Below are 25,310 nucleotides of genomic sequence, written 5' to 3'. Positions count from 1 at the left end.
AGCTCAGTGAGCTGGAAGTGTCAGTGCTGCTGTGAATATTCTGACACCTAATAAACCTTCTCTTATGACAAGTAAGGTATGACCTGTGAACTATGAACTATAACAAGCAAACAAGTATGACCTCTGCAACAACGACCTCTGTTTCATACTCAACACCCGGTTCCTTTTTACAAATAACTGAGAGAAAAGCTTTTTTGAATTGGAGTTGGTTATGTTTTCAGACAGTTCTGTCTGATATCAGGTGAGGGTCGTGATCCCCTGCTGTTAAACTTTATAACATTTTATTGTTATAAAGGGAAAATCATGTTGTGTACGGGCGGTTTCAGAAATCAAATTAATTTTGAAAGAATGGTTTGAAAGTTTTGGAAATACTTTCAGCCAGCCTGGTTCTACAGAAAAGGTAGAAAAACAAAGTTGCCTACCAGCTGCTCTAAAGCATGCACGTAATAGCTTGTTTATTTTTATTTTTACGAACAAAAACTGAAATCCAGAACGACATATTGTGGTTATACCTGGGGGTAGCAGTGCACTGGAGTCTTGCCATCTCTGTGAGGTTGCCAGTATTTAATTTTACACATCTTTTTTTTTTTTTAACATTTTTGTGCAGATTAAACAAAATAGATATTGTGCTAAACTAAGCGAAGCCAACCAGCTGCTGCCTGTAGCCTCATAGTTATTGTACAGATAACAAAGTGGTTCCTATTTAATTCATCTAAGAGGGAAGTCAAGCTACTCCTTTAAAAGTCTGGAGTGTAAGACCCATGTGGATATACTGGCAGAATGTGCAAAAAACTGAACACTGGTTCTTAACAGGTCCTTATGCATTTTTTGCTAGTTTTTGCAAGTAAGGAGAAGTGTTTGCAATCTGCAGGCTCACTGTTAGAAGTCACGAAATTCTGCACACCCACCCTTTAAAGATTTGTATTTGTGTTGTTTGTTAGATTTTAACATAGATCTACAGTATGTACAGTAGTATAAATTAAGCCCCAGACCTTCAAATATTACTTGAAAAGAAAGGCGTCTTTTAAAATGATGTTTAAAATGCTATAGCAAAGGCAGAGAAACAATCTTTTTTCCAGAGGAAGAGATAATTTGTGCAGAAGCGAAAAAAAAAAAAAAAGAATGCAAGAAGAATCATTATGACCTTTATGTGCAAGAACAAAAAATGCTTCTGTTTCCTCTTAAACTCTTGACTTTTTTCACATTGTCTGCCTGTCTCTCTGTCTCTTCTCATGCCTTGGAGCTCATCCTACACAACCCTAATCTTGTGTTCCAATGGGGATTAGCCCAAAATTCAGACTGTTCTTAAACCCTGGCGTTGCCGTCTCGCCTCAGCAGGCAGCGCCACGCACATTATGTCTCAAGATTAAGATGTGGCCTATATGTTTCATTCTCACAGCCCTCTAAGCCCAGAACCCAATTCAATTAAAGAACAATTGCAACCTTAATTGCATTCTAATTGCCATTGCATCACTGGCTTGTTGGCAGAGCCACTAAGATGTCTTGGTGTGTTTTCCGGAAAGCTGCCCACCCGCATAACAAGGAGGGATTGTACCGGAAGTTTTGAGTGGATAGAGAAAGACCCACTCGGATTGAATTACTTTGCCATTACTGACCACTTAACAGTGGAGACTTTGGCTTTCCCCCCTACACAGCAGCATCTAGGTTATGAAAGTCTAGATGATAGGCACTCTATTTCATCCACTTTCCGGAGACAGAGGTTGGAGACAGAAAACTGGGAAACACGCATCTCGCTGCCAAACTCTGCTGTTGGGACTAGAAATTCTCTAATGTAACATAAAAGTCAGAACTGCAGGAAACAATGCATAGGAAAGTATGGAGGGTTTGATTCATATACTGACTTAATCGCCCTTGGAGAAGGTTATTAGGAGGCATCAGAGCTGTGGTTTGTGGTTGATTGATGGTTAAAGGATAGTGGTGGGTTTCATTATGTGGCACCTGTCAGTCAAATTAACGTTAATGTCTTGGTTATAACCCACAAATCATCTAAATGTCAAAGCGGGTTGGGCGGATAGATTGTGCCATTTAAAATCCTTCTTCTTGGTGTAGGGCTGGGCAGTATGTAAATATTACATACACATTACTAGTGATTATTTATCAAAAATATCATTGTATTAATATTTTGTGAAAGCACCATTAATCATCCCTATAATATTGTCACGCTGTAAAAAATTATACAAGAATTTAAAGGAATCAACTAATCTTTTCTCATTACAAGATAATTAACCTTAAAATTAAAATTAATTGACCTTAAAAGTTCTAGTATTTATTTTCAGAATGACTCAGAACTTATAAACTTTTTGACTAACTATCTGAAATCTTTTGACTAAAAGTAATGGGTTGAATGTAAAAGGAAAGATCTGAGATCAGATGTTCATCAGTGTGACTGAACAGCTGTTGGTTCAGCTCTGTATCTGAAGCTGTTTGAACATGTTATCTTATGTTAATTTATTTGAATAAAATTACAAAATTACCTCAATGTGTCCTTCTAAATCCAGTCAACTTAAAATATTAATGTGGCCCGAACACTAATCTGTCAAAGTTAAAACAAATAGTTTATTTTTTTTCAGTGCATAATGTTGATTTCGATGTATTTGGTCAATAATGTTGATATTTCATTTTGTCCATATATCCTGCAGCCCTAACAGTATGATATTTTAGTGAAAAGATGTATATTGAGATATTTATCACAAAATAGCCTAAAAATATTGAGATATTATTTATGTCATATCACCCAGTCCTGTTTCAGAGTTGCTGTAAGGCAGGAGTTTCGTTCTGTTTTTGAAATGTGGGAGAGAAAATTTAAAACAGACTTTGCTGCTGGTCATTGCACTAACATTGTCTCCATATCTCCTTTATTATTTTATCATTAAAAGACCAACCCAAAATGCGAGGTGTTTCTTTTCTGTGGGCAGAGAGAGAGAGAGAGAGAGAGAGAGAGAGAGAGAGAGAGAGAGAGAGAGCACAGCTGTGGTCTTGTTAGGGACTGAATGAGGAGTGAGGCTGCTGGTAGCAAGAAAACCTGTGAATTGGAGCAATAAAACAATATTTCCACATTGTTTCAAAGCAGTTTTGTTCTAAGTACAAATAAATGCATCTGCACGCGCCGCACAATCCTGTAGATAATCGCTGCTGCGCCTGATCGTCTGTCTGTCTGTCTGTCTGAATGAAACAGCTGGAGGTTGCTGTCAGAGCGACAGTGGGAGGCGGCGGTGACTACAACTGATGAGCAAATTAGCTTTTCTGCCATGGAACAGCCAATCCCTCCGCCCCTCCGACCAACAAAACAATGATGTCATTATCCATCAGCGAATTTCCACTGTAATCATATGCCAATTTGTTAGACCTCGCCCAAAACTAATGTCAGAAGCAGAAGCAGGGTGAAGAATCGCACGGCGGTCTTGGTTTTCATGTTATCAACCTCACTGATGTCAGAAAGTTTTTCTGCCCCGTCAACCACTGTGTCGTGCTAAGGACAGTATAATTTACTCTGTCAAGATCAAACATAATACCCCTGTCAATGAGCGAGCGATTTTTCATCAGCAGGACTGATCTGCAGAGAAAAGTGTCTTTATTTGTCAGATTACATGCCGTCCTGTTCAGCCTGGCTCCTCTTGTCCCGGACTGGTGCCTTTCTGCTGAGATGACATCGCCGCACGGGTCACATCCTTGAGAAGAATTGGGGTCAATTGACAAATAACAAAGGCGTTCAATGGTGTCCGCTGATAAGGCTAGTTACCATGGCGACTGAATGTAACGGCCACTGAGTTCTGCCATTGTTGTAATGATTTAGATTGTGATAAGATTAAACCCGTGACTGTGCTATATTGTGTAAGGTACATGGAAAAATGACTGTTTTGACATTTTAAAGACACAACTCAATAAGCCTTTAACTGGTGATTTGAGGGTCAGGAACGTGGATGTGTTAAGGAGAGCAGGATAAAGAGAACGGCATAAAGACCCCATTCATAACCATGAAAGTCCCCCCCAGCCAAGCCAGTTAAAGCGTACGTGTCAAAGATTTCCTCCGAATGAGCCAGACGATCGCTTGTTGGCCTCCTGAACAAATGAACGAGATAAAATAATTTGATCCAGACATTTCAAATGTTACTGGACCGAATGGATTCAATTCTGATAATACAAGCGGTCAATTTGGGAGGTCTGTGATGCTCAGAAAAATTTATTGACCGTTTTACAGCTGCTCCTTTTCCAATGATTGAGTGTGTGAAGAGCGCTTTTTGAGCCAGTGTGTGTCACATGATGAATGTGAAAGTTGCCAGAATCTCTTCACAGCCAGCGTCTTTCCAGGAGGCTTGATGAGGAAGGGTCTTGACTTCAGTGTTACTACTGGCTATAATTTTTGAAGTCTAAAAAGTGAATGATTCCTCTGTCACTGACAAAGAGAAATGTAAAGGTAGCGGATAAAACTGTTTCAAGAAAGTAAAGTTCGAAAGGTTTTTTTTTTGTGTTAACTTAAGGTTATTTATTGTTTCAACAGCATTTCAAATAACAGATTTGAACTAATGAGGACATACCGTTCATTGAAATGTGGTCACTGCTGTCGAAACTAGAGCCATTTTATGGATATTTGAGCCTTTTTTTAATTCAAGATGTTCTGTTTGTGCTTTTTTATTTATAGCATAGTGAAATTTGCTGTTACCCTGCTGTCATTCTGGATTTGTTAGAAATAAAGAATATCAGATGTTATATTGATTGCCCCAAAAATCAACTATCAGTTGGGCTTTAGTTAAAATAGGGCATCCTGGTGGCCAAAAACTGCTTTGAAAAAGAAATATTGGTTATTTGTTGCAGGGGGGTTGCAATTGATCTGACCTTTGTATGTAACTTATGTCTGAAGAACTCACTTTTTAACAACATTTGGCCTGATTTTACAGATGATTTTGACCACTAGAATGGTTAAGAAGCAGTGTTTTTGTTGGCAGGTCCACTATTTTGCTTGTATGCCTTTCACATATCAAACTTCACTTTCCCGCCGGCAGTTTCGGGCTGTTCCACTCATGAATAGTTTATGACATTAACTCACCGAGAAATGCAGCAATGTGCCAACAAAACTAACAAAGAAGACTGCTAACTGACAAACATGTGTTAACAATGCAGAATTCAAATTGCATTAAAAAAAAACTGGCTGTTTATGAGTAAGGAAAGCATTCACCATGTTTGTTAGACCTCAGTAATACAGAAAAAAGTCTGTCTCCGTTTTATTTATTTAGAGCTGTTTTGCTCTCATTATCAAAGCAAATAAAAGCAAGGTTTTTGCCCGTTTCTCGGTTTCATGAACTGAGCCTCCTACTTTCCCTCTGAAGTGATTTATTCATTAATTAACCGCAGCAGTGCACTTTAGAGGCAGAGCTTGTTAGCCGCTGTGCAAGAATATCATCTATTCTGAGTGCGCCAGCGCTGCTGACCCTTTGCTTGCTGCGCGGATGATTGTTTGCTCCTCGCTCGGCGTAACACATTGTTCTATTCAGTCGGGTCAGTGTGGAGACACACTTGTTGTATTGGTTATATAAGTGCTGGTTTTGGAGAATGAATATTTGATTGGGGCCCTTAATGCAGAGTGAGCGTTCAGATGAGGAGGCGGTCAGTAGGCGGAGAGCAGCGAGCTGCTTCTCTGTCCAGGGGCTGGCAGTGTGCCAACACAGAGGAGAGCTTTTACTGTACCCACTCTTCTACTCTTCTCTCTACTCTCCACCGTTCTTTTTCTACTTGTCTGTCCCTCTCCTCTCCTTCATTTCTTGGCCCATCATCTTTTTCTGCACTTTAGCTGTCAGTTTTCACTCTTCCTTTGCCGTTAGATTTCTCTTTATTGCTGATTTGCGTCTTCGTTACCTGAGTCTCGAACTCCAGCGTAGTCAACACAAAGTCAGGGGCCATTTGAGTGTTTTCCAAAACATTGAAAAAAATTTGCCTGAAGAGGGTGTGAATCTGTACGGTCGGCTGTGGGATGTTTGTACGGGTATGACTGCACATGGCTGGGCAAGTGCTCATCTTTATGCATATGACTACATGTGCATCACAACTCAGGAGAGACATGGGGGAGTTCAGTCACATGTACGACTAGTGAGGGTTTTTATTTAAGGATGTCCATGAGTAAGCTGCAGCCTGATTACAATAATATAACAACTAATATGACATAACAAGCTCTGCAGCTGATATCAAAAATTAATAAATGCTAATATAGAGATTTAAGGTTAGTGGTGGAGGGAAACCCCTGCAGGTTTTATCTTCCTCTGGGAAAATAACAGCAAAGGGTTTGACAAAGGAAGGCTTTCTCCTGTAATTATCTTTTGATGCTGCTCAAATCCTGCCTAAATAATAGCAGGGTGAGCCATGCAGAGAAGGAAAAGGAGCCTCAGGGCCACATTTAGTTGTAGAATACTAAGTAAGTTCTCACCTGCTCCTGACTCTAACACCCCACCCCCACCCCTCCACACCCAACTTGCAGCTACTTGCAGATTCGGTGGCTGTTTAAATAATTTTGCTGTTTTCACCTTCTTAAATGTGAGGTTTTGCTGCTATTTTCACTGTAAATATAATATCTTTGGTCGTCATCGTGGTCAAAATTCAGATGACTATTTGTCGCTACTTTCTGACATTGAATAGGGTAAAGTATTAATCAAAAAACAATCAGCAGACTAATTAATAATGAAAATAACCATTAAGTGAAGCTATGTAATGATATTCATTCAATATGGGTTTCCCCCAGCAAAGTTGTTAGGCCTGGTGGCAAGTATCTTTTAATGCAGGCTGGCAGCCAAGTGTCTTTTTGAACGGGGGCCCGACGTTGGCCAACGATAGACTGATGGCAGCATCAACATAGGGCCCCGTAGTTTCTGTGATAACATAACCGCGGCCAGGATCGCAGAATTGAGGAAAGCCATAACACAAAAAAATGCATCCCCTGAAAATAAAATTCCCAGATGCTTGGGGTGGGGGTCAACTAAGACCCAGCAGGCAACCAGGCTTCTAATACACTCGAGGAGACAATAATAATTTGTAATTCCTAGGTTCTGAAACTATTTATTTATTCATTTTTGTAGTCAGAGATATTCATTTTAGAGTTTGGCCAAAGGATGCATTTTTAATCATATTTAATTAGGTTTGCTGTGGAGGACAAATATTAAAAGTTCCTAATGGATTCAAGCTAAAATTAATACTTTATAGGCAATTTAATTGCAACATCCATACGTAGACTTGCAGGTTAACCTCCCAGCATGCATTGTGGTCTCCTGGGCATAAGTCTCATTTTATGAGTGTTCCTGCGTTTTTTATTATTGCATTTGCCACCATTTTCACATTCCCACTGTAGTTATACAGTTAGTTATTTCTGTAAGACTGAGAGCGGTTGAGCGGCTGAGTGCTGGTGTGTGTGCACGGATGGTGAGGTGGTGGTGTGACTCAGCTTGGAGAGTAGTTGGTGGAAAAATCCCTGGCGCTTCCTAATGCCCTGCAGGTTTGTGTGTGCACGGCACAAATATCTGAAAATACGATACAATACTGCACTCTGTGGTTACATATAAAAGAGGAAATTACACATTTTTTGACTAGTCTGTGTAACTCTGGTAAAATAGTTTTCCTTGACTAAAAATTCATTTTTTTGTGAAATAAACCACTGATTAACTTTTAAACACAATTAAACCATGCTTTACCTTTAAATTATGCTGCACCAAAATTTTAAATTCCAATTTAAACTGTGATCCTGTACTAACTTTAAATTTCACTCTAGTCGATCACTCACCAAACAGAGTTTTCTCAAAGGAGAAATTAGAGCTTCTCTGCTGAGCCATCATGACTAGGCTAACAAGGCTAAGTTTCAACTAGAAAGCAAACAATATAATGTTTAGTTAACTTTCTAGCTTTCTAGCAAACAATGCAACTGTTTGATCTGTTTTATGAGCATATTAAATACACTGTTGTTCATTTAACATCACTAAATTTGGATTTACTAAATGAGTACAATCCAGCCTCAGGGAAATAAATGGAATCATGGTGATTAAATATAAATATATTTAGTGTGATAATATGCTTTTTTTCAGGGTACCTGGTCATAAATTAGTAAGGGCAGCTCCCAGCAAGCTTTCCAAATACTCTTCTTTTTGATTCATGGCTTAACAAAAATCCGATTGCCTGAGAGTGAAGACATAAACCGCCTGGGTGGTTTAAAAAAAGCCTGAGGCAGACAGGTGAGGCTGTGGTCAGGTTTGCTGCAGCTGGTGCACTCACAGACAAGCGAGGTCAGATAGACCATGGTTGCTGTAAATTATTTCACCCCCTTGACTTCCCCTCTCACTTTCCACTGTGGACTCAGTTGGACTTATTGGACAGCCACGGTGTCATGCGTCTCTCTCTCTCCCTCTTTTTCCAGCCAGCTTCCCCTTCTGTTCAGCTGGGTGTTTTTCGAGGTTACAGCCTTTGAGGAAGGGGTGCAGCTGTGTGCTGGCGCTTTTTCAGGTCTGCTCTCTCCACTCTCTCCTGACTCGCCCGCCTTCCCATGGGGGAGGTCATGGAGAGGGGCGGTTTGGCTCACCAGTCTAATGCCTCCCTAATTGTCGCTCCCGTGTGGGTGAGCGAATGATATGGAAGCGGAAAGGAAGGAGGGGTAAAGGAGGGGGGATACAAGGGTCAGTTGTCTCACAAAGGCACGGGCTAATGATAGCACGGACGCACAAGGAGAGCCAGGTATTCAGCTGTGTGCCCACCTAGTCCACTCAGATTGCTGGATGAGGGACAGATAGGGTCCAAAGACACCGGCCGCGGTCACATGGACCTTCAGTGAGCATCCCATTGAGCAGACAGCAGCCGGACATACGGGGAGTCAACACAACAATGGATAAACACGCACAGACAAGAAAGACAGTCACACAGAGGGTGGAAAAAGGGACAGATGGTGAAAGGTCAACAGCATCAACTCTTACATGGATTTATGGGTTTCATAACACATCCGTTTATATTAATTTTCGCTGATGTGTCACTCTGTAAAGGAACAGTTTACTACAAAATCAAAAATACACGTTTTTCCACTCACCTGTAATGCCATCTAGTCTAAGAGCCAGAGTAGGAGCTATTCTATCATCTGCCAACTGTATGGAGGGAAGCGTGCATCTAATCATGAATGAGAGGCTCATGCTTGCATGTGACAGCATACGATTATGTAATCAGATTACAAAAAATAAGTAAAAATCATTCTAGGTTATCATCGATTGCAGATTGTCATTGATTACCTGATTAGATTTGTGATTACGGCTTTAAAATATGATCATTTTAAAATTCTGACACTATTTTTCATAATAACCAAAAGCTCTATGAACTGATAAAAATGTATCTGACCTGTGGGGTTTCTTAGGCAACTTAAAAAAAAATCCTCTACAAAAATGCATTTATTTACATTGATTATTATTATTAACATTATTATTTTTAAATGTTTAAAAAGAGAAAAGAATTTTGTGGGTTTTTGCAGGTGCATCCAATTTTTCAATGCAAGATGGAATATTTTCAGTGTTTGATTTTGAAGTAATCCAAAAGTATAGAGATAGGATTACATTTTTTTGGAATCCAATGGTTCAACAATAATTGGGATCCAATTTGTATTAAGTAATCTGACCCAACCCTGTATTTAAACATCAGTGGTGGACAGAGTACTGAAAATCTGTTACATTACATAAATAATACTCAACTTCAAGTAAAATTACTGGTGCGAAAATGCACGTTTTCTTCTGTACGGCAATACACTTGACTGTGTTGTTCAGTAGAAAGAAAATAGTTTCTGAATGAAATTGCTCAAAATAAGATCTGTAGACTGTCTTGAATAACCAGATCATGATTTCTGGGAAGAGGCATTGTTGTTGAGTTTTTCAAATGTGTTTTGTTTTTTTTTTTAAATGTGGGGCGAGCGTCATTTAGTTCCATTATCTTCAAGAGAAGGCAGACATCTCTGCGGCGATATCTCCAGATCTCAGCCTCTCACACTAAAACAACTAGATTGATAAATTGCTCAGCAGCTAAGAGAAAAAAATATGTATTTTTGATTTTGGGACCAACTGTCCCTTTAATATTCACTGACTTAAAGGCTCAGCTAAATTGGTTGCTGAGACCTCCCAAATCAATTTTCTCACTGTCCAGATTAGTTAACGACGGCTTAAAAAGGACAGCAGTGTTTGTTTTATTTCCCCGGAGTTATGAGATACTTTATTTGAATATTCTTTTGACATTTAGTTGGATTTGTGGTGTGAGTTCCCAGTGGGTAAAATGTGCTCCACTTGTGCTGTGGCATTTAGCCGTTGCCATGGTCGTGTACTGTATTTACAGACCGTGGGCCACACCGAGTTCTTGACAGCTGTGTATGTGTGTGTACGAGTCCATGGTCGGGCTTGTGTGTGCTTTTGTTCAACACTGATCCTCTCACAAACAATTTAAGATGTGAGAAAGTTTTACAAGTGTTATGATTGTGTGTCAGAAATTAACCATAAATGAGGCCCTTTATATTGCGTGCCCTAAACTGTTCCCACCTCCTGCATAAATAAGAATATTTACATAAAGATAAGCAGTCAAATGACTTTCTGATATCATAATTAGGAGTGATTGATTCTCTGCAACATTGTTATTAATTTTGTTGTGAAGGGATCATTATGTAAATTGAAAGGACTGCATTTCATTAAAATTAACTGTCAGCATGAGAGGAGAGACTCATTAACTGGAACTGCAAAGGTTTCTTGTGAATGATTTTTCTCTAGCCCTTGCTCCAAAATCGAGTTATTCTTAGCTTTGGTAGCTCCGGGCAACTGTTGCCATGCATACATATCCGTAGATACGCTTGGTGGCGCAGGCTTTTCTTTTTTTTTTTTTTTTCAGCAGTGGGGAGGCTCATTGTTGAGGAGGGCGAAAGGAAGGTGATTGGTGAAATGAACCCAAGGGAACATTGATTTCTGAAGAGGGGAAGATAGTTTGTTTCCACAGTCGGTTATGGAGCCATGAAATGTCCATTGTTCAACAGTAATACTCAGATGGTCGCCGGGTCGATGGAGACAGTCCCTGGACGTGTGCAAAAGCATGAAATAAAGGTGGAAATAAAAATACGAGACACACTCTTAGAAAAAAAAAAGCCCCAACCAGAACCATAAAGGGTTCTTCAGCTTGTCCCCATAGTACAACCCTTATTGGTTCCTAGTAGACTCTTTTATAAAAGTTTCACTTGGAACGCTTTTAATTCTAACCAGATACCAGTATAAAGGTTTATACCTAGAACCATCTGTGAAAGGTTTCACTCAGAACCCCCAATGACAGGTACTAGAGAACCATTCTGTGGTATTATGGTTCCACCCAGGACCCGCTTTACATTTTCCACCTTCTAAAGTTCAACAAGAACCCATGCAGGGTTTTACCTAGAACCTACCAAGGGGTTCTAGTGAGAATTCCAAGGGTTTAATCTAGAACTCACCGAGGAGGCTCTACCGTGAACCTTTTCATATTCCAGTGGTTTTAACTAGAACCCACCAAGGGGGTTCTACTGACAACCTTCTGAGATTACAGGGGTTTTATCTAGAATTTATCAAGGAGGTTCTACCATGAACCTTTATTATATTTCATATATTGTATTATGTTACATTATGGTCAAAAGAACCCTCGATGAAAAAGTTCCTCAAGGATTTCAGCAATCCTTGATGAACTCTTTCTTCCAAAAAGCAACCTTTAGTCTCCTTTGACAAACCCTTTCTTTTGAAAAGGGTTCTTCATAAGTAAATGGTTCTGGGTAGAGCCTCAGCCCAACCCTTTTGGAACCCTCATTTCTAAGAGCGCATGGCAGAAATGGAGTGGTGCACAAGTGAGTACCTGTGCTTGTGTCTGTGCTCGTCTGTGTGCATGTATGCAGCTGGCTTAGTTGTCCCTCCTGTTTCCTGGTGTGGGCAGATGTTTGTGGAAAGCTTCCCAGAAAAAGAAAGCTCTCTCATGTAAACATTTCAACAATACCTTAAGCTTCTTATAGACTTACATGTCATAGCTGTATTTGACCCGCATGGCTTTAATTTACTTTGATTCATCTGCTACGCAAAACTCTATCATCTCAATAGCTTCCACGTTTTAGTGATGGTGGGGAAATGCAGCCATGGTAATTGCAGTTTGAAGAGGAAACTTGGTGATGGAGAGGATGTAAGGGATGCAGTGTGTAATAAGCTCCCCGGTACATTTACGCTTCCTTTAATAGAATGTGGTTGGATCACTTAGTTCACATCCTTTTCGATCTGAAACTGAACTCTGAAATTGAACACTTGACAGCACACGTCATAAATCTGATACCAGTGCTGTTCTGTTACTCATCATTTTGAATACTTTTGTTTGGATTGTGGCCAGTTCAGGTTTAATGTTTTGTCACTGGTAGCTTTTACTACAGGTATTATAGGAAATGACCCCAGACAAATTACAACAGAAACTCTTTAAACTGTTTTATTCCCTTAAATGTGTGATATATCAAAAGTGTTATGAAATCTAAGTGGGGATAAGTATTGAAAAATACTAAAATGGATGATGTCTTCTTGTCTGATGTTCACACAAAAGGTTCAGTGCTGTCCAAAATCAACCAGAAACTGTTTTTTTCATGGGACGCACAGTTGGATGCAGTACAGTGCATGTGCACAGAGAAACTCTTAGCAGTAGTGGGTCAAAATGATTTAGTGGGTTTGTTTTCTTTGCCAACATCCTTCCTCACTTTATATTGTGTCTGACGTATCCTTTTTCACGGAAGTTATAGCAACTAACAGCTAACAAGGGATCACACCGTTACCTTGAATAAATCACAGATTTCTCTGGATTTGACCAGTGTTGGAATAAATTGAGATAGTGTAACTACACAGCTCAACAAAATGTATAACTATGCCTAGGATTTTTAGATATAATTCAGAATTGTTACATATTATAGCTTTAATTATTATTTTACTAAGTATAAAAGTGGTCACGGTCTATGAAACACCTTTGAAGAACTTTTTACATGTTACAGAGGAGACTTTTATGAGTAATAATAAACTTTCCCTTCATATGATTCCTTAAGACTCATTTCCTCTCTTTTCAAAACACACTGAGGACACAAGATCCTTTGAGTTTGTTTATGTTGCAGTTTGTGTGAGGCTGACCCAACGTTTTGGGTAAAATGCCTGGACCTTATCTCAGTATGATGATCTTCAGTATTCTGTAACCTCTCAGGGTGCCAGTACTCTTGCGAGTGCAAATCGATGCTGGACTTGACTTCCGACAACATGGCGCTTACATAAGACCTCGCTATGCAACTGACCTGAAGTGTGCTTGAACTGCAATCTTGAGAGTGAAAGGCAGGCAGATTATTTTTTTCTCTTTTTTCATCCCTCTCTTCTCTCGTTCAGTCTCAATGGCCACTCACCCTCTTGGAGCTGTTATACTATTATTACTATTAGAGAGATGGTGTAGACAGAGGTGTGTTTCCAGCGTAAGCCTCAGTAAGCCAGTCTAAAGACATTTGGATTAGGTTTTAGGTACCTTTTCGGTTGGTTGCTCTCCCTCAATAACCAGAGTGCACATGATGGATGGAAGCTGTATCGGCTAAACTCTGTAATGTTCGATGGCCGGTGATCACAAATGAGAATGGGAGGAGAGGAGAGCATGTGTGTTCGCCTTGGCGGCAAAGGTTAGGACAACAGATTGAATTTCCTCAGCTTTGCTTCATCTATACATGGATTTATCCCAAGCGAGCCTTAAGCTGGCATTCTTACCTCATTAATTCTGGTTGGGAAGTGTGCGCATGTGTGTGTCTGTATGTGTGTGCGCAAGTGTACGTGAGTGTGTGTGTGTGTGTGGGTGCCAGTGCTTGCTGACAACATGATGTTCCCAGTCCTCCTTCACTTCAAAGCACAGGAGTGGCGTTTGATAGAAGGTGGCAGTGTGGGAAGCAAAGGCAAGTTGTCTCTGCCAACTTTTAAACTCACTGATTGGCTCCCAATCAATGCTATTATTTATCTTTCAATTTTCATGGAGTGTGAGCTAAGAAAAGGTGGAATGCCGTCTGCATCAGGAAGTCAAAAGGAGAATGAGGAGGTGTCATTTCCCTTTCTCATGTCTTGCAGTTTTTACACTGCACCACTGCAAAGTGTTAAAACATACACTCTTAGAAGTCAAAATGCTGACTAGAACCATGAAGGGTTGTCCAGCTTGTCCCTGCAGGAGAACCCTTTTTTGGTTCCTGGCCTCTTATAAGGATTCCACTTGAAACCCTTTCAGAGAGTTCTACCTAGAACCTAGCATTAAAGGTTATATGCAGAACGATCTGTGAGAGGTTTCATCCAGAACCCACAGAGAACCCTTCTATGGAGTAATGGATCCAACCAGAACTCTCTCTCTGAGGGTTGTATCCAGAACCTTTCCATCATCCAAGGGTGCTATCAGGAACCCACTCAGGGGGTTCTATCAAGAACATTTTTAGATTCCAAGGGTTTTATCAGAAAAAAACTCAGGTTGTACCAAGAACCCTTCTATAGTCCAGTGGTTTTATCTAGAAGCCACCCAGGGGTTTCTTTTATATTATGGTAGAAAGAACCCTTTCCAGACCCCTTTCGTCTTCCAGCAGGGGTTCTTTAGATGTAAAAGGTTCTTAATGGAACCCTTAGCCTTACAAACAAATGTTTACAAACCCTCCTCCAAAAAAGGGTTCTTCAGATACAAATGGTTCTTTTGGAATTCTTATTTCTAAGAGTATAAACCAGACTTATGTCGTGACATTATTTTCAGAGTAAACGTCCTGCTGTTAAATGTTTTTTAAGTTCATTTCTGTGTGCACCAAGAGCACCACTGTCTCTCAGAAACATACTCAGCTAATCAAAGTCTCATGGGACGCCATGTGGAAGTTCAACAAGCACAAAGCCGGAGTGACAGTAGCTGCATTTGACTCTTAATTTAATCACATACATGAGAGGCTGTAATGTAACCACATAAAAGCGTGTCGTGGTGGAGGAAATGTGCCGGGTCTCGGCGCAGATTAAAGTTTGTTTATATCAGGTTCTCTTGGGTTGTGCATTTTACAGTTTATTAGACAAAGAGTGAGAGCTGATACATCTTCTCCATTACATAAAGCAAAGAGCTGTTGAAGGCAGGCAGACTTTAAGCCTGATTACATCAGCATTAAAGATGGTGGTGAAACTCTGCAGTGAAATCTGCTCATTCCAATGGAATCTCCACAAGTGGATCCATTCAAAGTTTACTAAGGAACAAAGTAAATTTATTTATAATTTTTTGTTGTTCCCTTTTTTGCTACTCACAAAAACAGAGTTATATAGAAAAATTATATACAATAAATTAATTGAATAAATAATAAATCATTGAAATAATAAATGGAGCGCTGAAAATAAATTAAGGAGTCTCACATGCTGAGGGAAGCTGCTCTGTAGTCTGGTGGTACAGCAGCAGATACTTCTGTATCTCTTGGCAGACAGCAGCAGGGTGAACAGGCTGCGGCTGAGATGGATTTGACTTTTTGTATCCTTTGGGCTCTGAGAACGAGAGAATCCAATATGGAGGAAGCTTGTGTATTTTAATACCATCCTCCATTACTGATCCCTCCTCTGTTAGAGGATAAACTGCTTCACAAAAGAGACATTGTTTACAGACAGTTATGACACATAAGTCAGTGATATGAATACTTCTTGTGAATAAATTGTGATCCTATTGTTCCATTTGAAACAGAGCTAATAAGCTAGCTAACTGAATGTTAGTGAGTAGTTTGTAAATTCTAGTATGTATAGCCAATATAGAGGCTATTCACAGATTTCACTTTCACACCAGAAACCCTCTCAGTTGGACTAAGTGGCAAAACATCCTGCAGAATAGTCGCCCTTTGTAGGAGAAATTGCAAAACCAGCAGTTTGTCTTTTGCATTCATCCTCATTGATGTTTGCAGTGATGCATGCATGATGTAGTGTCACGTTTCTGTGTCTGGACTCAGTGATTTTTTCTTTAGTTTTAAGTCTGTAAAAAGATGGCTTCAGTGTCTTGTTAAATCTACTTGTACAGTCAGTTGCACAACAGCTCTTCCTTGAGATGTTCCAACATAATTTTCGAGTCCAGCGTGTTCAATCTACTAAGTAAAGAGTTTGTTTTGTTTTCCCCACAACCCCAGAATAGTTTAATCAAATCATGTTCACAACCGCTAAAGAAAGACAACTCAAAAAGTCAGTTCCAGATTTTACCTTGGATCCACCAAAACTAATCAAATGAAAAAATAAAGATTCAAATAACAATAGTTATACCGGATACTCACGGTATTGATGGTCCGTCAATCAGTAACTTAGTCAGTCAGGTTGGCAGCATTGGCCTGAGCTCTGCTAAAACACCAGCAACTCCTGGATAAACTTTGACAGGCAAATACACACTCCACTCCTCCTGACACAGAATCCAGACACACTCTCTGTACTATAATAACGCGAGCTGAATATAATAATGCAGATTTTGCAACACAATCGGATGCCAAGTAAAGCTGCCCTTTCTCTCCTCTACTGACCATAAAATTTGGTGTGTTTGCTGGGAAGTGGAAGCGTCCTGTTTCAGGGCTAATAAATGATGAGGTATTGGATCATGCACAGACTTACTACTGTAATGGCCAATGCCGCATTTTAGGCAGTATTTGAGGCATTTTCTGATATTGGTAACCTTCGCTCTTTCGCAGTTGCATTAAGCTGAGTGCTAACTCTACCAACTCCATCTCAGTGTGTGTAACCACAATGACTTCTACATAATCTGACATAATTGCCTCTATTAGCAAATTCATGAGGCCAGAAAGCTTTTCCCTTCATTGAATGAAACTATGTGCATCCCTCAGAACAAAACTCCAGATATTCTTCCTTCCTCTTCACCTCTACACAGCTGTTGCCCCACCTAAAGACACCCAGCCCGCACAGTTCAACATCCTAATCCGTCCTCATTTCCATATTGCTGACTGCCTCTTCTTAATCACTGCCCTGCAGTCATGTCCCTGACAGTCTGACCTGCCTCGACCTCCTTAACTTGTCATGTACTCTTTGGCCTGAGGGTTGATTTCACCTCTGAATTACTCCACTACCACACGACTTCCCGCAGTCTCCCTATCTTTCTGTAACTGTCACTGACTGGGCTCCCACAGGCAATGTCTTTGTGATTATGCTTTAGAGTAAACATGAATGGACCACACACACACACACACACACACACACATATTTCTCTACAGGATAATATCAGCAACCTACAATGTGTTCCTAAAGACATATAGGCGAGCCACCAGGAGTCTTTTTCTTTGTGTTTAACACCCACACTTTGCAAAAGAAATGCCTCTGCTGCCTTTTTTCCACCCAACTTCAAAGTTACGCTTTGAACTGGAATTGTGTCTTCTGCAGTAAGAACTAATGTTAATCTTCTTTTCATGTCTCAAGCTGGTTTTGACAAGCTTATCGTCATAAAACAAGGCAGTTTTATACAGCTTTTTATGCAAATCAAGCTGGCATGAAGAGTCATAGCTGTGTCTGCTCATTCTATTTATATAGCTGGTTGGGTGTGTATTATTTATAACCTATCACTTGTGATTTAAACTGAAACAACACTGTGCCAAATGGAGATGCACTGTTATGTAAAGCATAAAGACCTCTCAGTATAAACAATAAGATCGCTTTGTTTTACCGTATGGTGCCTCATGAGTTAAACACTGATCCAGATATACGCAGCTGATAAAAGGACTATCTGGGGAGTAACTAACAGCGATGCAACAAATCTGTATTTATGGCTGCAATCACTGTGATGTTACAATCGTCTGGTGCTGGGGTTTGAGGGTTTGAGCTGTGTTTGTCTGTCCATCCATCTGCTCTGACAAAAACCTGGAAGGATGATGCGTCTTGGCAATGTGCTCCGATATTTAAAGCTGCATTAAGCTATATTTCTGAATCAACAGAGTTAAGTGACTCCTTGTAAAAATCAACAAACCAAGTCAATGCCAGTTCCTATAAAGCTCAGGGCAGCCACTCCCAGGGCAGAGGTTCACATAAACTGACTGAATATTACCTAAGATGATGTAGTGTGAGGGTAGTTATAAAATTATTAGTGCAGCTTTAAAAATTCCAATTAAAATATTACATGCGGGCTGGACATTTTAATTTTTAACAGTTCAGAAAAGACAGATTCAACTTTGGTGAGATTTGAGGAACTAAACATTTTTAGCAGTCTGTTCCAGCTGTTGTTAACTGGACTGAGGGAGTGTAATTCAGTGGAATCACATCATGATGATATGATCATATTTTGTGATGTTGTCTTAATAAATGGCACCTAACAAAATATGATTAAATCCAAACTAAATTAGATATTAGAGTTTTGTTTATATACATGTGCAAAAAATTTTATGCATTGTATAGGCCTGTCAGGATAACTACTTATGTTGAAGAAACAATTGCAATAAAGAATATTAGCATCATTTTAACACTATTTTATGTTACTGAGATAATAGCATAATAATCCAAATGCACCCTTTCAAAGGGCAATGAACTTTTAATTCTTGAGAATATTCACACATTACAATTGGAAAATCCCGCTATTTATTCTGTCATGTATCTAAACAAACAACTGACAATATTGAGGTCAGCAAAAGTTTTTGAGGTCATGTCCATATATTGTATGATAAGTCAATAACATAACAGATCTAATGATTTAATGCAAAAAAAAGTGGAAACAATGTCTTAACTAATTGTCTATTTACTAACTTATAATCACATCTCATTTGGGAAAAGTTAGTAGTTGGACTTTCAGTTAAGATTAAATTGAGTTAAGATAAACTAACTCCAATAATCAGATAACAGAAGTGGATGGGAACAAGCATGCACTTACATTTCTTTTGCTGATTTACTTGAAATTTGATTTAAATTTGCAATACATTTGGATGGAACCATGGCTTATGATATAACTGGCAGGAGTGGTTCAAGTGGTATGTAAGCTTTTAGGATACTATAGTCTGCTGAATGTTATGGTTCCTTAGCTAAGAGCCAAGGATGTGATGTCAGTTTTTCTGTGGACTAAAGCAAGAGTTGATTTGTGTGGTGGATAAAACTCAACTCTCTAGCAACTAACCACCTCAAACTAGAGTTGACATATTTTACTTTTACTCCATTCTGCTGAAATAAAAAAAGAGGTAAAAGTACACAGAGAAAAAGCATCCAACTTTCCAGCCTAATAGAGCAGATTACCTCACAGTCACAGATACGCTGTCAGCAGCGTGATATAGGAAAAGGCAGTAGAAAGTTCACCATATAAAGAAATATGACTGTCATAACCCATGTTCCAGATACTTGGTCATCCTTACAGGCTGTAATGGTCGACTATGGCCACCAGTTCATAAGGCAGGATAGATTATACTGCTCTACTACAAACACCTTATCCATCCTCCTGCACCGAGGGGCTGCAGAAACCCGTAACCATGGTCACCTCGTTAAAGGAGTAGAGGAAGAGAAAGGAAAATCATAGCAGAAGAGACAGCTCTACAAAATACCACTCACACTCGCACATACTCACATGTGTACACCTACACACTCACAAGCACCCTGTGAGCTCATAAATGACTGCCACAGAATTACATCTGAGTTATTTTAAGTAAGTAGTTACAGGTATTGCGAGTTCAGGTCAGGAATGTTTTTGCTGGTAATTGAAAAACTTTGAACAAAAATATTAGAGCTACACGACAGGGACAGTTTTGACGTCATTAGCTTGCTGAGGCTGTGGCGGCGCTATTTTAAAAAGCATATCAAAAGAAGTGCTCGTTGTTGAAACATTCCTGGGAAACACTTTGGATTTTTCTCCAATACTATCATCTCTCTTAGAACAAAATGTGGAAAATTCAATACACCCTCTTTGTCACTGCCCCTAGAATAGCTGTGGCAGTATTGATCATGGTATTCTTCCATTTTTGGCAAGGAGTACCGGTCTCGCTCTGGAGGACAGAGCACTCAGAAAGTGTTCCCCCAAAATACACCATCCTTCAGCCCTCACCCTCTTAACTGGACTGCAGTCAAATAATCAGATCAGTCCATTTGGGGGGGTTTGATATGAGAGATGCACTCTTAGAAAGTGCTAGCTAGAACCATAAAGGGTTCTTTGTGTTGTCCCTGCATGAGAACCCTTTTTGGTTCCTGGTAGAACAATTTTCTCTCTGAACCATTTCAGAGAGTTCTACCTGAAACCCTAGCTTTAGGTTTAAAGCAAGAACAATCTGCACAAAATTTCACCCAAAAATCTCTATGGGACGTACAACAGAGAACCCTTTTATAGTATAATAGTTCCTTCCAGAACCACCTCTGGGGGTTCTATCCAGAACTTTTCCACCTTCTAAGCTTCTAGTTTTATCTAAAAGCAAACTGGGGGTTTCATTGGAAATCTTTTTTATATTCTAAGAGTTTTATCTTGAATCCAACCAGGGGGTTCAACCACAAACTCTTTTATATTCTAAGGGATTTATCTATAAGCCACTGGGGGGTTCTACCAAGAACCTTTTACATTATGGTGTAAAGAACCCTTGATGAAGGAGTGTTCAAGATTTTTCAACCATCATTGAAGAGCTCTTTCTTCCAAAAAGGGTTCTATGGATGAAAAGGGTTCTTAGTCTTACAAAGAACTCCTGACAAACTTTATCTTGAAAAAAGGGTTCTTCAGAAGCAATTGGTTCTGGGTAGAACCTCAACCCTTCAGGAAGAACCCTTTTGGAACCCTTATCTCTAAGAGTGTGGCTGTGAATATTATGATTTCAGTGTGTGTTATTTGGGTTGATGTACACTTTGATGTGATGGATTAAATTTGTACACCAGCTTGAACTGACTACTGAACTTTCATCTGAGAGCTTCAGATGTAGATGGCTGTCATATAAAGAGTGGGGACAGAGGTCATTTGTGTGTGTTAATGTAAAGCTATAAAAGCTTTTAGGAATCCAGCATTTTATGAGTCTGCTTCACAGTCACTCTACAACTGATAAATAATTGAATGGATTTGGAAAATCAAGATGGATGAAAGTTGAGGGAATGTCTATATTCCCCACCACTGTTAGATTAGATGAAAGTTTAATCAGGCCCTCCAGGGAAATTAGCAAATGGAAAACTTGTAACTTTCCAGCAACATTTGCTGGGGAGAATCTCCTAATGAAGAGAGAACTAAGTGGTAAAGATTTCCATGTAATGTGTTTCAGTGTATTCAAAGCATGTTCCAAATGTGCAGCAGCCGTAACATTTACAACTAGGACTTCAATACCTAAAAAACACCACACTATGGTCTTCACAGATATAAATTCTCCGTGTAGCATACTGTCACTGACCAACAAAAACATCTATCTTCTTCTAATCATGTGAAGAAAAAGGGGAGGGAAATTTTAGAGGTAATAAAACATTGGAAAGATGCCAGTATGGGTCATGGATGATTTTTCATCTTTAAGTTTGTAATTTCACTTTTCACATTTAGCTGTTGTTAATAGTATTCACCGTTGGTTTTGTATACAGTGTTTTGGAGCATATTGATAATCACCTCAGTGTCTTAGATAACTGTTAGCAACATTGCCTTGATAGTTAGCAGAATCTTCTTTCAAACTCAATGGAACTAAAATAAAATTCACCAAAAATGTCTCGGCTCGTCGGATAAACTCTTAACCAACAGAAGATGGTGTGAAAATATTCTGATGACTGACCCGCCTCTCACTCTTTTTTTAATGTCTAAAAGGTGAATTAAAAGTTTATTTTGACCTAGCCAGAGTTGGTGATTGTTTGAACAGTGGAATGACGAGCTAAGATGCTTTTGGTGTCTTTTATTTTGTTTCTGTTGAGTTTGAGTTAAGATGACAATGCTAGCTAGCTAATGGTAATTATAAAAATGCTAAAAAAAAAAACAAAAAAAAAAAAAAACACTTAAAACCAAAGGTAAATACTACATATATAATACAATATGTATCAAGATGAAAAGTGAATACCAAACTTAACTAAGAGTACATTTTCATACATAGGTTGGAAACAAAATAAAGAGACAACAGTATTTCCTCTCAAATACACAACACAGAATATACAGTGGCACACAACAATCTATAAAATCACCCAAACCTCCCATTGGCAGCGCAGGTATTTTATCATTACAGTCCCCTGACAAAAGGTTGTCTCCTGATGACCCCTCCTATCTGTCATTTCTCGTGGAGGGATTATGAAATGGTGCAGGTCTACACCCCTGTCAGAGCAAAGGTCAAGGAAAGGGATATATTTCTGCTGCCCATATTTCCTTTCATCTGGGAACGGGCTCCGTCAGTCGCTAGAGATGCACAGATAAATGACACAAGGAGGGTAAGATTTGATTCTAGCTGTGATTCTGTTTTTCTGTCTCCTCTGGTTCCTGACATCGAATTTATTTTTAAGTAAGATTTTGAAGAGGGTTGAATAAGTTGAATAAGTAGAAACATCTTGTTCCATACTGAGTGTGTGCCTTGCAGTGCTGGAGAGGAACAAGATAACTCTGCAGGAGTGATAAATTCAAAATGTATACATAATTATGCATAAGCCATATGGTCATTTGAAAGTACAAGAGAGGAGGGCGCAAAGCAAAAATGTTCAGCCCTCCTGCAGTAGCTCGCTAATGATGCTATTTTATGCTGTTTGTTGTACAAGACGTTGTATGGACAAGCTGTTCAGCCCCTGTTCAGCCCAGTTTGTGCATGATGTGAAAACAAGCCCAGTGCTATGCCAGGATGATGCTGGATGTTCAAACTGCGCGTGTACAGTATTTCTGTGTGCGTCATGGTTGCTGGTTGCTTGCAGCATGCAGCTTCAATCCTGTATTTTTAACACAAAGGCATATTTTATGATCAGCTATGCACACACCTGTTGTAACTGCTTGTGTCAAAGGAATAGTTTGACATATTGAAATATAATGCTATTTACTTTTCTCTCTCTTTCCGAGAGTTACGGTCCCTCGGGGTCCAAAGCATTTACTTTATTTATTTAAAAAATAGAGTCTTCAAAGCAGGCTCAGTCACCTGAACACGGCAACTAGGAATAATTGAATAGGACTCTGGTTCTATTTTGTGTGTTTTCTCTCTGAACTGGGCCATGATTAAGAGAGACGGCCAGGGGCATTTGGTATTGTTCCGATGGAGGTGAAATGCCTGGACTGATGCAAGACGGATGAGAGCAACATTTTCATTAGTCAAGAACGAAAGTCAGAGGTTCGAAGACGATCAGATACTATTGTAGTTCCAACCATAAACAATGCCAACTAGCAATCTGGCACCTCACCCTCAACTGGACACTGAAAGTCTGTGGGTGGTGGTGCATGGCTCCTCTTAGTCTTGCATCTATGTGATGCAAGGGCCAGAAGACTATTAGCTTAGCTTAGCATAAAGACTGGAAAGCAAGGGAAAATAGCTAGTTCAAATGTAAAAATTACAATTTCTGGTTTCACAAGGATTTCAGTTCCAAGAAATAGTGCAGCTCACTCTCCTACATTTATGTATTTGTACAGATTAAACAAACAAAATATAATTTCTTAATAACTGAGCTTTTTGAATTTTGCAGAGAGCCACACTAGCTGCTGTTAAAATAAGTTAAAGGTGCAGGAAAAGACCCTGGAGTCATTCCCAGGTCATCAAATTCCCAATGGCTCTTGAATTACATTATGCTGAAAGGTAATTATGGAACTCTTGCCCAGTGACACCAAATATAAACTGCCTACCCCAACTTTTGTTACTGAGCTTTTTAAATTTTGGACAGAGCCATGCTTGCTGTTTCCCTCTCCTTCCAGTCTTTATGCTAAGCTAAGCTAAGCTAATGGTCTCCTGGCTGTAGCTTCATATTTTGGGGACAGACGTTCTGTATATTTGAATATATAGATATAAATGAAAGAATCACAATGCACGTGGATGGTGTGTTTCTGCAGGTGTTAATGTTGTCTCTCAGTTTGTGCGTATGTATACGGGATGTAGGGGAAAAAGTTAATTTTATTTTTAGCTTTCATTATTTCCAATGTGGTGATTTGAGTAAATTGTACCTCTATATTTTGTTGTTGTTGTACCAAATATGCATGATATTATCATAAAAATTAAATGATTGGAACATTTAATCAGACAAAAATCCTAATAGTTATGCAAAAGTAGAAAAATATGCCCCAAACACATCATTTGTAGTTTCAAAGTATTTTACATAGCTGCTCAACCTTGTTTCAAGTTCTGCTTGTAAAAGTGCTTTTGACATGCGTGTCCATGCACACGTAGTCTGGAGAAATCCTGGAACACACTCTTTATCGCTCCACCCATGCGACTAATTGTAACAGGCTGGACCATGTGGTAGTAAAGTGAAGGTCACCTTGTGTTTGGCCCCAGCTGATAAGCTGTAATGTTGTCTTTTATGTGATGCCATGCTCTCCAAGGACTCTCTGCAGCTTACAGCGGCTGATCAATACACTAAATCAGACCGTCTCATCATGGCACCCATGGGCATGTGTGTGTCTCTGTGTGTCTGAACATGTGCACCGTATGGGATTATAATTGTGTGCAGATGGATATGTGTGTACACGCAAACACTTTGGATAATATTAGGTGAGGTTTGTGCAGTTCATGCATGTGTGTGATTGTACATGCATGCTTTGGTAATGCAATTATTTGCTCAGTCATTAGGTTGTGCAGTTTAAGGTTGCTGAGCTGGATTTGTCTCAGTTGACATTTCCAGACATTCTGTGTTGTTAACGGTATAAAATCAGGATTTTCAGGCAAAATGTCATTTTTCTAAATCATAGCATTTGACATTCTTTGAGACCAGTCGTCTGATCATCAGCAAATTTTAGTCTAAGCCTTCTAATGTTGAATGAATGACAATCAATTGGTTCAGAAACAGCAGCAAGCAACTTGACCTTTTCATGGAAAGTGGAAAGTTTATGTATAAGTGAAATTATGTAGTTGTGTTTGTGTGTATGTCACGCCTATTCAAATCTGGCCCTTTACCAACCTCAACTACAAGCCTCAACCTGGCTCTCTGATCATTTATAAATTAGAAAAAAGTAAATCATTTTATTATTGGGCTAAGTAGCCCAGTCATTGATTATGTGTGTTGTTAAGCACAGAGACACTTATCTTATGAAAAAGTTTTAACTCAGTAACAAACGAGTGACAACTCTATTACATCTTTAAATTTCCAACTTTACAGGTCAGACATAGGAGATGCAAATGTCTGGCCCCTTGGAACTATACGTTTTTTCCAAATTTGGCCCCAAAAGTAATTGAATAGGCCTGTTGTGTG

The 25,310-nt window shown here is 39.4% G+C and overlaps 1 protein-coding gene across 1 annotated transcript in view; it reads left to right on the top strand.

Moving 5' to 3' along the window:
- kcnb2b (potassium voltage-gated channel subfamily B member 2b) overlaps positions 1 to 25,310 on the top strand; it is a 114,696-nt gene that overhangs the window by 44,990 nt on the left and 44,396 nt on the right. The gene's annotated exons all lie outside the window — the stretch shown is intronic.

This window comes from Lutjanus erythropterus, chromosome 21 (assembly GCF_056507025.1).
Source record: "Lutjanus erythropterus isolate fLutEry1 chromosome 21, fLutEry1.hap2, whole genome shotgun sequence".
NCBI lineage: Eukaryota > Metazoa > Chordata > Actinopteri > Lutjaniformes > Lutjanidae > Lutjanus > Lutjanus erythropterus.
Note: the sequence above shows the minus strand (reverse complement) of the source record. Positions and strands in the feature narration are given on the sequence as shown.